A 15,735-nucleotide genomic window follows, 5' to 3' on the forward strand; every position below is an offset into this window, starting at 1 on the left:
AAAATATTTCCTTGCCTGCTTTGTATTTTGATTAATTTTACATTTCACCTTTACAGCAGCACCTTTAACGTCTTTAGCCTTCTGCATACATTTGCACTGCAGTAGAGCAGCTTGGCTATGAGCTGGATCCCCAGCCTCCTGACCTGGATGAAAGCAGGGCCTGTGTGAATACATACAAATGGGTGCTCACAGGAAGATTCAAGGGGCAACAATCATCAACAGTCAGACATCCTTCTATCTTGCATCTCTGGAATGAACCAGTCCTTCAGTAAAGGTAGAAGAAGGGGCTGAAAGTTCATGCCTTAAGCCCCACTCTTCTCAACTTGTAGTCTCCCCAGTCCTGCATGTAACCGCAAACCCATTTCCAGCTCTGTTCCACTGTTCTATTTCAAACTGCCAAGTGCTTTGATTTATCTTTTGATGAATACAGACAGAAAGTTGAAATAAGGAACTTCATTCCAGCTGTCCAGGTCTTAAAGGAAGCCTGAGAGAAAATAAATGAGAGGAAACAGCATCTCAAAGGGGTTTTTCTATATGAAAAAGGACTGGAAACATTAACACTGTTCTCTTGAAAATCTAAGTGACTGAAAATACCCAAAGTGCTTCAAAACATTTTCCAATAAAGATAGCCACATAACTGAATTTAAAAGGTGAGAAATTCAGAAGCAATTTTAAAAAGGGTATTTTCTCATTCATCTGTGAAATTCATGGAGAATTTCACAGGAAGCCTCTGAAGGATAAGGACATAAACAGTTTAAAAAGAATGAGTAATGATACTGATGTGGAGGATTAAACAGTCACCCTCAGTAAGATAAGCATCATTTTGGAAGGAAGGTCAAACCTTATGCATGACAATTTTATCCACTCTAACTTTCAGAGATCAGCAGAGGCCTACATAAGGGTCTAGTTAGTCCAACTGTGCCTATTGCTGGTGGTTTAGACCAACCTCTGAACTGTTTGCTCACAGGTTTCTACACCCAATCAGTCAAAACAGCTCCTGCTTTTACACTGAGGTTCTGTGTTTCACTCCTGTTTTCTTGTGCATGTATAGTTCCAGCCTTGGGAACATGTAGTGGAAGGTGTCAGGTGATTTTTGTCACATGTCCCTGCTGCTTTGATGGAGTAGGAAGGAAACAGAAATGTGCATTCTCTCCCCTCACTGGCAGCAGTCTATCCCATAGAACTAAGTGGCAGGACACCATGTTGTTCCCGTAAGTGGTGGATGATATCTTTACTTGAAAAAATGTATGTGACTAAAACATGCACATCCATTCATGTGCACTACTATATCTCCCTGTTTTTTGTATCACTGAGTAAAAAAAGGGTAGTTATAAAGAAATGTTGGGTGCTGTTAGTGGAACACCTGAAAAATAATATATTTTAGTCCTGTTATTGCCTGAGCGTATTACTCAACATACAGGAAATTTCACCCAAGTTCTTGAAATACCCTATTGAGAGATAAACTGTGCAGTATCATTTTCTCATTTGGAAGGGATCAGGAAGGAAGGGAGTGTGCACACCTTGCTTGCAATTCACTCACTGAGGCTCACATCCTATTTTTCACAGGGCATGCTGTAATGTCAAATAACTCAGTGCCAGCATTGAGATCAAATATCTTTCCTGATATTCAGAAATAGCATGGGATATTAGCAAAAGAGTGGACATGATTATTTAACTCCCTGCTTCCTGAATTACTTTTACTTTAGATTTCTAGAAAAGGAAGGTTTTGCCTGAGGAAACAGTCACTAAATGTCTTATTTTACTGTTTGATCAAAATCTACTACAACCATCTTCTGTAGAAATTTGAATATAGGTACCATTCAGTCTTGAATCTACACAGAGTTTAAGTTTTTCAGTTTTTCAAACTGTAAGCTCAGTACGTTTGTATTACTTATTCTTCATGAGACGTACCAGCTTTTCCAATGTAATATTTAGGGCAGATCACTGATAAACTTGTCACTTCTTCCTTAAAATGAAGTTAACAGTTAAAAAAGGGTAAAAATAAAACAGGCATCTTTGCCAGCCAAATCTACACAGACTTGGAAAGGGGAATAAATAAAATGAAAGATAGAACACCGTTATACAAGCACACGTTTATCTATAGTTGAAAGTCAACAAAGTAATACGAATACATGTTTTTATAAATGTCCATTTACAATTTATGTAGGGTGTATCTTATAAAAAATACTAAACTACAAACACTATAAACAAATTAAAACCTGTTGATTAGATTCTTAAATAATCTCACCAATTTAAGATTAAACTGCCCAAACCTGAAACTCTTACTTAATACTTACATAATTTATTAACTTCTTCAGAAGCCAGTCGGATTAGGTGTACAGGTACATCAAATACAGTCACAGTTACTTTTTTACCCTTGTTCACTCAGTTTGTATAACCTAGAAGAGCTCCTTTCAGTCAGGGGAATTAGGCAGGCACTGGGCCCAATACTACCTTTAAGGATCAGATGATATATTTCTCAAACCAGTGTATTTATTGTAACAGTATTTATGATAACATTCTTGTCTCAACAGTGATGTGGTAATGTGGCAGTGTAATCAGTTGCTGGTGTATGTAGAACAGCTACTAAGTACACTGCCTAACCACCACGCACAGCAGCAGGATCACCCCAGTTCTTTGGACCATCACAAACAGTGATGCTATTTCTCTTCCTATGACACCTGCACTTTGCAAGGCACATATGGCAGCACCCAGATACAGCAAGTAATAACAAGTTTCTTTTTAATTTTTCAAAGTGCCTGAAGTGCTGGGATGAGGATAGAAGTAACACTCAGTTACCTGTGGCAGCATGACAGAAGCTTGCAGTGTAACATCAGTCAAAGGATCAGTGTATTTATGTCCCTTATCCTTCCAAGGTATAATATTATGTCCTATTCAGATTGTGTCTCCTGGTTAGTGAGACTATGTGCATGTCTGTTTACAAATGTATTGCTGTTCACAAATTAAGTTATTCTGAGAAGCAAGAGGAGAAGAAAAACTCTAAAAGGTGACTTGTATTTTTTTCTTTTCTCTAATATAGAATGGAAAGGTAATTATTTTTCAGATATAGCATTCAGGAAGTTATTTTAAGCCTTTCCAGCATCTATTTACTCAGTAAACCAAACTTTAAAACTCTTGTGACTTTTTAACTGTTCTTCTTTTGCTTCAAGAAAATTTCTATAGCTTAAAATTGTTTCAAATGTTTGAATTATTTATGTTTCAGGGACTTACAAACTTCCTGTTACCTTGGTAGCTAAAAGCAGATGAAAATCAGAGACTAAATCAACTAGAAATTCTCACAATTCTTTGGATGATAGTGGATAACAGAAACACAAGATACCACTATAATACCAAAAATAAGCCTGACAGTCAAAAAATTAGGTGGACCCAAAAGATTCCTAATGCAGAAGTAGTAGCTCTCCATTGCAGTGATCAAGGTATGTGGAAAAGGATAGCAACTGCATGTTAGCTGATGTCAGAATTTTAACCAGCTAACATACACTGCCATCCCATCACACACAAACACACCACCTGCATTCCCAGAAATTAGACCCCTACGACATTCCAAAGTGATTGGCTGTTCCTTTAAACAGTGATGAGCTGGCTCTGCAGCTGGTGACAGTGCAGCAGTGACTGCTCCATTCAGATACAGCAGCCAGCTAGCAACACATTGCCTACCAGACACAGAATCCCTGCAGAGCAAGATGTGTCATGAAATAACATGCCTGGAAACATCTCTTATTTTCTACCTAAATTCAGCATTGCTCATTGTTTTGAAGCTGACGTTTCACATATATGCACAAGTTCAAGCAGTAAATATTGTCATGAAATATATTGCACAGATAAGTTTCTGATTAAAAAAAACAGAAGTAATAGTTAAAACCTATGTGCAGTATGACTAGAATCAGATCCCAGACTATCCAAAAAGAACTGAATAGCATTGCAAAGAGTTTCCTGCCTCGGTTTTACCAGCACCAATATAGCATGTTATCTCCACAAGTTAATTAGTATCACATATACTTAACTTCCGTCCTTTCTCTCTTGGGCATCCATAGAATCATAGAATAATTAGGGTTGGAAAGGACCTTAAGATCATCCAGTTCCAACCCCCCTGCCATGGGCAGGGACACCTTACGCTAAATCATATCACCCAAGGCCTCGTCCAACCTGGTCTTGAACACTGCCAGGGATGGAGCATTCACAACCTCCCTGGGCAACCTATTCCAGTGCCTCACCACCCTAACAGGAAAGAATTTCCTTCTTATATCCAATCTAAACTTCCCTGTTTAAGTTTTAACCCATTACCGCTTGTCCTTGTCACTACAGTCCCTAATGAAGAGTCCCTCCCCAGCATCCTTATAGGCCCCCTTCAGATACAGAAAGGCTGCTATGAGGTCTCCACGCAGCCTTCTCTTCTCCAGGCTGAACAGCCCCAACTTCCTCAGCCTGTCTTCATACAGGAGGTGCTCCAGTCCCCTGATCATCCTCGTGGCCCTTCTCTGGACTTGTTCCAACAGTTCCATGTCCTTTTTACATTGAGGACACCAGAACTGCACACAATACTCCAGGTGAGGTCTCATGAGAGCAGAGTAGAGGGGCAGGATCACCTCCTTCAGCCTGCTGGTCACGCTCCTTTTGATGCAGCCCAGGATATGGTTGGCTTTCTGGGCTGCGAGCGCACACTGCCGGCTCATGTTCATTTTCTCATCAACCAACACCCCCAAGTCCTTCTCCGCAGGGCTGCTCTGAATCTCTTCTCTGCCCAACCTGTAGCTGTGCCTGGGATTGCTCCGACCCAGGTGTAGGACCTTGCACTTGGCATGGTTAAACTTCATGAGGTTGGCATCAGCCCACCTCACAAGTGTGTCAAGGTCCCTCTGGATGGCATTCCTTCCCTCCACCGTATCAACCGAACCACACAGCTTGGTGTCATCAGCAAACTTGCTGAGGGCGCACTCAATCCCACTGTCCATGTCAGCAACAAAGATGTTAAACAAGACGGGTCCCAACACCGATCCCTGAGGGACACCACTCATTACTGGTCTCCAGCTGGACATTGAGCCATTGACCACAACTGTTTGTGCAGCCATCTAACCAGTCCTTTATCCACAGGGTGGTCCATCCATCAAATTGATGTCTCTCCAATTTAGAGACAAAATTTATGGTCACTGTTGAAATTTTAGTCTAGATGAGCCCAAAGTATAGTCACCTTTAGGCTAGTTTGAAATTAGAATTATCATTGGTTACTCTGTAGAGCAACTTAACATCAGGTGATCAGCCACACTACCTCCATTTACAGCCACATAACGGAAAGTGCATAAAGATCCCAAGATTCAAGCTTACAGATTTAGGCTGAATAGAGGCAAAATTTTACCTACAACATCCATTTTGATGGAAAGCCCTTTGAAGTCATGCTGGAAAGCAGCCACCGAGTTATACACTCTATATGAAAATGAATACCAAATTCAAAGCTTTCCCTTGCTTCTTTAAAGCTGGACTTAAATCACTCAACATAAATCTCAACTCAATATGAAACAGAACACTGGAAAATTTACTTGCCTGAATGCTGTTGTTAGCAGCCACATAAAAGCACTGGCTAATTGAGTTCTGCTTGTTCCATAGCAAGAGGAGGCCACCTCTTGAGTTTTCCACGATGCTTTTGTATGAAACAATATGGAGCGCAGCTAGCAGCTGTTGACACTTCAGACACAACAGCCAGCTAGCGCACTGCCAGACTGTTACATCCTCTTGAGTTTTGGTCATTAGTCCTCCCTTACCATCCCCCTCCAAATTTTCTTCTCCTAGGACCCAGTCATTGCTCAGTTTAACAACATAACTTTTCCCACGGGGTCACTTACATGAAATATTTATGTAGAAGTGACATTAGCAGCATGCTGGTGGCTACATTTCTATACTCTGGTCACATCTGAGAGCATACTACTCATTGCCTGCTACAGTATTTTCAGCATGGTCAATTCCTTCTATGCCTTCACCTGGCATTCCACCAGGTTGTGTACTGCTGTCTCACCAGGTTTTGTGATCTCTGTCAACTCTGTAAGGCACAAGCTGCCTGTATTTTGCCTCTTTTTACTGTCAAGCATGTTGTTGGTGATTTATAGGCTTTCCACCTATGTTCCTACTGGTTATGCAAGAATGTTTTCTGTACCTTTTGTATTTACCACCCTCTAAATGTGGACGAATCAGCGTGCACTGCCAATAAAAAGACAGGTATGTAAATCCATACAACCCCTTCAATCATTTCGGTTTAAACAGCAAGCAGTCCCTCTAGTGTCAAAGGAGAGAAGCCCACACAGGTGTTTTGAATTTCTCCTCTCAACAGATGACACTTTACCATAACTTGTGTTTTCCTGACATTTCAGGTGGTACATTTAAGGAAGTGTGAGAATGATTAATAGAAAAGGAAAAAAAATACTATAATCTTGGTGGTTTGGTTTTGTTTTGTTTTTAAGATCACTTATTTTCAACAGTTTCCACCTCTCCCTCCCCCAGAAATGTAAAACGAGGAGCTCTTCAGCGCAGCGCATACAAACTGTGAATGCTTGTGCTTGCCCTTACCTTAGCTGCTTTCTGCAGGCGTTGCTCTCGGCTCCGCTTCAGGTCTTTTCCAAATGTTCTCATCCCTTTCTCCTTGAAAGAAACACAGAGGCGCACCACTTCACAAACGCATGCCTCGCAGCTTCTCCTCCCTTACATCACTCTCCACCCCGCCTAGCTCCTTGCAAGGCTTCGCTGGGAGCCCCATGACAAGCTCCCCGGCCGCCCCCACTCCCCGCACAGGGCACCATTACCAGCAGCGAATCCTCATCCCTCCCGCCTGTCCTCCGGTCCGGTTTCTCCAGCTTCCACTCTATCTCCACCGGGGCCGCCAGAGGCAACCGCCGCTGCCGCCTCAGACGTGATGACCTGACCTCCAAGTGGCTCCCTGCGGACGGAGGGGCGCCCGCCGGGATGTGATCGGGTGGCCAGAGCAGGTGTACGGAAGGCAACCTGTGGGAAAGTCCGCTCGCAGCCCCGCCAGCCCGTGCTGCCAGTGCGGCGGTGCCAGCCCCTCCACCACACACCCCGCACCTCTCCTCTCCGGCCGCCGGTGCTCTTTAAGCAACCTGAGACGCGCCCGGCGAGGCGGGAACTCGCGGTCAGCGGCGCGACTCGGCCCGGCCCGGCCCGGCCCGGCCAGGCCCGGCCAGGCCCGGCCCGCCGGCGGGACGGAGCGCGCCCGGGCTGCGCGGCGGCGCCAAGGAGCGGCGGCGGGCGGCGGCAAAGGAGTCCGTCGCGGCGGGTCCCTCAGCCCCTGCGCGGGGGGAGCGGGGCAGTGGCCGGTGCCAAACGGTCCTAGCTCCTCCCGGGCACGGACAGGCCCCTGGACCGGCACCCCAGCGGCTGCTTCCCGCCGCGCCGGGGCGGTGGGTCACCTCCACAGGGCTGCCTCGGCCTCAGCCCGGGGAGCGGAGCGGGGCAGCTTCGGCGCACTCCACGGGCAAAACCCCTCACGTCGGTTGTGTTCTTACCGAGGGTTTTGCGGACGGTGAGGAGCCGGACAAGGGCACCCAGTAGCGGACTCGCAGGGAGGCCTGGGAAGCATTGTCTAGCTGAGGTGACTGGGTCCGGCTGTCTGAAAACTGGGCTAGGCAGAGACCTAAAGCAGTGCGCCGCATCTCTGCACTCTGTGGTGACGGCCAAGGCTTCCAGAAACAAAACCGGGCAGAACCTAACCACGGCCATCACTCAACCTGCGATCGCTTGCTTCAATGTGATGGGCAAAGGCACAAGTCGTAGGGGGAAATGTGGACAATTAATTTGTCCCAGCAGATTAAGTTGCTTACGTGTGGTTTATGGAGTGCAGGTAACAGGGGTATTGCGCACACCTTAGGCACTCGTGTCACCCGAGAAAACTGGAGTTGGCAGGAAATAAGTTGAACGTGGGTTTTGTGTTTTTGTTACAAGATAAGGTTTTGTTAAATCCAAAGAGCTAGGAAGTGAAAAGATGAGTTACCACAACATACACCTCCTTTTTTTTTTCTTTCCTTTTTTTTTTCCCCAAAAAATAAGTTCAGAACCATTCTTTTTTCAGCCCTTGTTAGTTTCAAAATTTTGAGTGATGGTTTTCAAGTGACAGAAGCTGAGGGACAAGCAGCTTGTAAAAAAGAAAAAGCTTTTCGTCTTTCTAGCTTTTGGATCTGAGAATGAACATTAAAAATGTTATCTTTTTACAGTAAGGATCAGACTGCCACTTTTAAAAATGTGCTCAAAGTTATTTTCACTTAAGGTTTCAGGAATATAAGAGATTTTTCTGACTTTTAGTTGGAAATGTATCATTTGAACAACAACAACAAAAAATCTTCTGCAAAAATCCAATAGAATCATGGAATAGTTAGGGTTGGAAAGGACCTTAAGATCTTCTCATGAATAGTCCCATTTCTGACTCATTACTATTTCTACAGCTGCTGCGTACATCACATCTGAAAAAGGGCATCATGTAAGCAAGACGGAGGAGATTATTGATGCTTGAGTTACAGGCAATACTTAAATATCAGATGATAGACCTGTTTTGGCACATCAAAATTAGACTATTTCAAAAGTGCCATTTTATTATCTCATGTCGTACTGGTAAGGACGCAGCTAAGCAAAATCAGGACGCGAAGTGTCTGAGTCACTCAACTCCACCTTAAAGCTTTCCGTAAAGCAAACAACACGTAAGGCATTCATTGCTAGAGTACTGCCACAAAGGATTGTTTGCAGTGCTTCAGTTGTTCGTTTAACTGAATACGAGCTCTTCCTACAAGACTACCGTTCACAGCCAACCAGCAGTTACCCTCCCTAACAGCAGATGCTGGCATGCATGGCAAAGCCAGCTGACTTTAATACTCAATGAATTAACAATGCTCAGGCAAAGTATATTGAGCCGTTACGTATCAGACCAGTGTCTGGGCCTCTTAACGAAGCTTTTGATGGCACTGAAAACTTAATTTCAGATGAGCAAACCTGTAATCACACAGTTTGTTCGACAGTGGTCGAAACAGTGGTTCGAAAGAGGTCACAGTCTGAGAGCTATATGGTTGTAAACTGGAATACAAGTCAAAAATTGTTCAGTCAACCAGGTTTTATTTGAGTGAATTAGAATTAGGATTAATTAATGCCGAGTAAGCCATTAAAGAGTAAATAACATGATGCACTGCAATTGGTGTTACAATCAGGGATTCCTGTCTGTGAACCTTATGCATGCATACATCAGGAACGCATTACAAGAAAAGATTTGGAGGCTTTTCTGTAAAATGTCTGAATACTGATTAGCAAGTAAAAAACATGCCAAGACATTATGTTTGTTAGTAGCTTTAAAGTAAATAGATCCCTAAATGAAGTCATTGGTAAATAAAATCCAGAAATAAGCAGAAGTGGGAAAATCTGAGTTGCTTTATGTTTGCTAAGGAGGATGACTTGGATTTTGAGGCAGGTATTACACAACACACCAAGGATATCCTTAAAGCTCTTGTCTTCACTTGAAGCACCTCGTACTCTGGAAATGATGTGGTAGATAAAACCTCTGTCATTTAAAAATTGAAACTGAAATTTAGACAATGGACTTTTGTTTTAGAAAAGCTTTCCACAGATAAGCATCTCTTCTGAAATGCTTCCAGCATCTCACTAACATGTGTCTCTTCACAGTGAAATGAAAAGTTCATCTCGATCAAGTGTCTTCATTTCTTTCTCACTTCATTTCTTTCTTATTTTAGGCTCCTCATTATAGAACCGATGCAGGCAATTGCTCAGTTATTTCACTTACACACTAGAAATGGGAGTGAATTTTTGTAGCTCACTGTAAAAATACTCCCAAACACTATGTAGGAACCATGTAGTTTGTCCTTGCTGGCAGCAGATGGTGCTGATACGTTGTTGCTTGGTACATTCTTGAAAGCTGGCATGCAGGTTCTCAATCCCATAGTAACTTTTTGGGTTTTTCTCCTTTGTTATCCCCAAAGTCTTTTGATACCAATTTTTCAGAAGAAGCAGCCTTCAGAATTTTTCAAGCTGAAATACCAGTTTATAGTTTGAAGGTGGGATCTGGACATCAGTTACAAGCCTCCCAAATGTTATCAGGTTATTAAGCACTAACTGAAATAACACATTTCAGAAAAAGCTGGATTCATCACATCCAGACTGCTAACCAAGGACCGCTAAAAATTGTAAGCCCCAGGTGTTCGGAACACAATAATGAGGGTGCTCCTTGCCAGATAATTGCTGACAAGAGGTGATGCTAGTTTTCACCAAATTCTGGCAAGTAGAGGATCACAAGAGCTGGTCATAGAAAATTGTCTTAAAATTAGTAGATGACAGCTTGTCTGCATGTCAGAGAAAGAGGTAAGCAAAACTGCTCTTTAGATTTTGTTGCACCTCCATACCATAATTTCCCATGGAAATAAGTCTCTGGTTTCACTTAAAAAAACTGCTATTTAGGGAATGTCAGACAATATTTTCAACTATGCTATATAATGGTTGGCCTCTCTAAACAACTGACAATAGTAGTAGATTTATAAAAGGGAGCTTTGCCTCTCAAGTGTTTCTAAGTGCAACAGAAAGCAGAGAAAGGGAGGGGAAGGAAAGAATCAGGAAAGGGAAGGTACTCAGTTCATATGGCTGTTTTCATCACATCATTTCACACTGCAACTAACAACCATTGTTTAGACTCCAGTATGAAATATTATTGCCCAGACAACTGGAATATTCTGGCAGTGAAACACAGCTTCATTTTAGCTGTAAAAACACATTATTAAGATGTCTTTCAGAGGACGATGAGAGAAAAAAGTTCCTGATTCTTCTCTGGGGATTACCTTAAGCCATGCACTTAACATCTCAGTCTGCTAGTTTGCTCATCAGGCATCTCCCATTTCATATACCTTTGCCAGCACAGGAAAGGGGTTGTGAGTGTGTGGGAAGTGAGCTGTAGAAATGACTGTCCACTATTTATCCTCAGATGAACACTTCAGACATTAAGAAAAGTTGCATCTACACAAACAAGTGAGAAAATAAATTAAAAACCCTGTAACTGTCCCTTATGTGCTACGTTCTGTCACTGCAAGTATGCTGCACTATGCGGATAGACTGACACTTAAGAGGTGAAGACTGTCTGTATATTTTTCTGACTTTTACCATTTATCCACACCTTCCCCTCCACCTAAACTTTTTTATATTTCCAATGTTAAATTCAGCACTAATAACAAGCGTTGTTGTCAGGCATGTGTAAGTAGATGAAGGATCAGTTTATCTCAGGAAAGAATTTGGGTCAGCCATCAGTTTCTGGCTTATAATAGGTTTTTATTGGTTTAAAAACAGGGTGGGGGAAAGGGAGGAGAAAAAAATAAAACAAGTGTACCAAGGAATAAGTGCATTTGAATATATTATATGACTTTTCATGTAATATACTGTTTAACATGACCTTCAGCTTTCATAAAACAGTAGTGCACTCTAATAATTGCCTGGTTTTGCTGCTCAGTGGGCAGACCAAGACCTATGCTGCTTGTCCCAGGCCTTTCTGCTAAGTTTCTGTCTTCGGTGTTCACCTCCTTTATCTGTGCACATTAAGAATCCATTTCAGCACACCACTGCTGCAAAGAATGTCTCATTTAAGGCTTCAAACACCTTGGAATCCCATGGTGGCTTTGGGGTCTGCAGAACATAGAGCTACAATTTGTTTACCCTGGTTAAACTCCAACCCAACAACAGAACCTCTGCGTTCCTTGCCAGCTGCCAACTGTGTGCTTAAATAATAGTTCTTGGAATCCTGAGAGTCTGGATTGACAAACTATCAAAATGCCACTCAGATGTGGTGCTTTCCAAAGCTTCTCTAGCAGCTTCCACTGTTACCACATTACTTATATTACTATACCAAACTGCTGTTATTGTAAAATTATCAAAAAGTAATTATGGCATTGAATAATTATGAACTGTAACTGTATCCAAAGCTTCAGACATCTGTTGTAGACAATTCTTGGAGGTGGTCTTGGAGACAGGTCAAGGCTTCTAACATTCTTTCCTGGGTATACAGGATATAAACCTAAAAAAGCACCTGTCACCTCTTTTTGCAAATATGTTTCAATCTAGTAATTGCTGACAGGTCCAGCTCCATCAGCTGAGAAGTTCTGTTGCACCTCCACACCATTATTTCCCATGGAAACAGTTCTCTGGTTTCACTTCAAAAAACTAACATTCAGGGAATGTTAGACAATATTTTCAATCTAGTTGAAAATTTTCAATATAGTTGAAACCCATAAGCTAAGTTTTTTATTAAATTGTATTTTGGTAGGTTGTTTGGTTTGTTTGGTTTTGTTGTTTTGTTTTGTTTTGTTTCTCTGTTGGGTACTACACTCTTCAAAAACAGGTCTGTAGTTACACCCAGATAATATCCCTCACTATTGAGATAGTAACTTCAGCAAACCAGTGGTTTACGCAGTTTCTAGATGACATAGGTTAATTCATCATTCGTATTCTAAGAGTGTGTTCATTCAGTTAAGCACTTTAAAAGCTTCATGAATCAAAGATAGGCAGTTTGTGCCTAACTTCATGGTAGATATTCATCTATTTCAACTCTTCCACCTTCTTAAGCTTTTAAAACCCTTTCTTCATATTCAGGTCACAGATACGGGTCAAATCATCTTTGTCCACCCACAATCTGTGAAATTCTCTTCTTTCACAGCAGATACAAGTCCATTCCAGCTTTTCTTCTCAGAGGCAGTGTGACTCTCCAGTCCTGCAAGGGCCTTAGATTTCTGAGCCCACCCAAAGACCAACTGAGACAAAGGGGACTCTGAATTTTGCTAGAAGATATAAATTTGGCAACAAAAGAAAAGAGAAGAACACAACACAAACATACATACAAATGGAACTATGCTGAGGACTATCAGATCTACCAAGAATAAAATGCTAGAAAATATTTCTCAATAAATAAATCTGTAGTTATTTTATTATTCACGTATTATTTGTAGCCTCATCTCTTCCTTTCCTCTTAATTTTGTTGAAATGCACTTGTTCTGCATTGCACACCCCAGAACATCCTGGAGCATGTGTTTGTTACTGTGATAATGTGAATATATATTTGATAGCTATTACATTTCTGAAGAATACTCTATAGAGGTGTTGGGTACACACCTCTTATCACCTATGCAGTCATCCACAGAAAAACAACCATGTTAAGGAAATACAGGTATCTTCTCATAAGAAAAGAAATAACTTAATCAGAGCTTTTAGAAAGCTGAGCAGTGGTACATCACAGGTTAAATAGTGACTTTGTACCACTCTTTACCTCTCACTACAAAAAATTGTGCAAAATGCCCCAAGGATACAAACAACTGTAGGAAACTTTTGTCTGTTAATTTCTACCCAAGATCCACCTAAGTTAGGGAATTATAAAGCTGCTTCTTAGTTGGTGGACAATGAAGACCCATGAAAGTATAACAACATAGACTACTTTCAAGAGAAAACTCTTTGCAGGCATGTAAACTTTTCAGGCATTTGACATCAACCTATATTAATAAACGGAACTCTTTTTCAGGAGTCATTTAAAGTTAAAAGTTCCAACACTTGAAGTAGAGAACTAATCTGCTGGGTTTCAGCAAGTGTAAGTGGTATAGTTTTTTTTTATTACACGCCTCAGGATGGCTACTTCAAACAGCAGTGAAGTACTGAAATGCAAAACAGTAGAATCATGATCTCTAGAAACGTCACTGTAGAAAACCTCCCTTCTCTTAAAGCTTCCTACTTAAATCTTCAAGAAACTAATATATCAAATCCTGTGGGATCCACACCTTACCACACAAACCATACAAGCGGAACCATCACATCTATTACATGACTAGGCCTAAGTAAGGCAGTCCTGCAAAAGTCACTAAGTCAATTTGCATATTTAAGGTTAAGTGGAGGTACTAGTGTTTACAGACCTCAGGCCACAGAGTCCTCTCATGTGCCCCAGCACCAGCTCAACCATTGCCTATGAAAGCTGGGACAGCTTTCAGTAAAAGGTATTGTCGTGGTTTAAACCCAGTCAGGTAATTCGTTCGCTCACTTCCCCCTCTTTCTTGCCCTCCCCCTGCTTCCGGAGGGACAGATAGGAGAATCGAAAAGAATGCAACTCCCACGGGTTGAGATAAGAACAGTTTAGTAACTAAGGTATAACACAAATCACTACTGCTACCACCAATGATAATAATGATGAAGGAAATAACAAGGGAAGAGAATACAACACCTCAGCACCAGCCAACCGATAACTCGCCCCCCTCAGCCTGACCAAGCACTGACCGATACCTCCTCCAACCCTGCCGTCTCACAGCCCTTCCGGCTAACTCCCAGTTACATCCTGGGCATGACGTGCTGTGGTATGGAATACCTCTTTGGTCAGTTTGGGTCAGGTGTCCTGTCTCTGCTTCCTCCTGGCTTCCCCTCCTCCCTGGCAGAGCATGAGGCTCACAAAGTCCTTGGCCAAACCAAAACATCGCTATCAGCTCTGTTCCCGAGCTGAAAGTCAAAACACTGCACTGCACCAGCTACCAAGAAGGAGAAACATGACTGCTACTGCTGAACCCAGGACATTATCCACCCCTTATTCCATACCATTCACGTCATGCCCAGATCCCACATTTTCAATATACCATCACTCTTATCTCAGTGCACTCTTATCTTAGTGCACGGACCAGTCCCTATAAAGCTGCTGAGTCCATCTGGTCCATGATGTCAGGCTCCATCTCTTGTAACAGTCTTCCAGAGCAGGAGAGACTGTGCAGTGTTCACACTCGTGAATAACCTGGGCAATAGTGTCCATTGCTAAGTCCACCCCTTGATCATGAGTCCATCTCTATGTTGCATCTCTGCTCTGATGGCCTGAAGTGCCATGGGCCCACCAGGCTCAAAATAATTCACTGTCCCCTTCAGCAGTTTCTGCAGCTTGTTGCTGAGGACTCCATACAGCTGCCTTCCATCTCCGATGCTTCCAAAGCACTGGAGGGGCCCAGTGGACTAGATACTTGCCCATACTGTCCCACACACCCTGCCACTCATGACTGTCCAGCCTTGGGGAAAATCTCCTGGTCCTCCTACATCCTTGTCTAACCCCAGACAAGACCCAAACCTGACTCTGCTTAACTTTTGAGATCAGACAAAATGGTTGTGGGTAGAACACAGTCTGTGTGTGTGTGCCAACATGCTGATCCCCATCACAATCAGCAGGCAGGTCCCAAGGGTACCCAAAGGCCATTCACAACCTTCAGAACTCTCAAACGATGCTGCTGTACTTGTCACTGGGGCTGGTGTAGCTGCTGTACTTGTCACTGGGGCTGGTGTAGCTGCTGTACTTGTCACTGGGGCTGGTGTAGCTGCTGTGCTTGCCGGCTCTCCCACCACCGGCTTCTCTTTTCCTGAGTCCAGCTCTTCCTCCTCTGCCTTGCCGGGAAATGCTGCGTGGTCTCCTGCATCCTCTTGGGGCTCGGCAGGCGGCTTCCGGGGGATGCTCTCTGCCGTCGCGGGGCTCGGCTCGGCCGCGGGGCTCGGCTCCTCCGCCGCCTTCTCCCGCTGCTCGGCAGCCGCCTCCTTCCTCTCCTCGACCGCCCCGACCTCCTCCACCGGCAGCCGTCCCCTCGCGGCCTCCGGCCCCGCTCCCGCCGCCGCTTGGTCCCCGGGGCCGCTCTCCCGGGCCGCTTCAGCAGCCGCCGGCTCCCGGGGCCGCTCCCCCTC

The sequence above is a fragment of the Pezoporus wallicus genome, unplaced genomic scaffold (assembly GCF_028554395.1).
Source record: "Pezoporus wallicus isolate ANWC-B61680 ecotype Strahan unplaced genomic scaffold, APGP_CSIRO_Pwel_v1 contig_2870, whole genome shotgun sequence".
Taxonomy (NCBI): Eukaryota; Metazoa; Chordata; class Aves; order Psittaciformes; family Psittacidae; genus Pezoporus; species Pezoporus wallicus.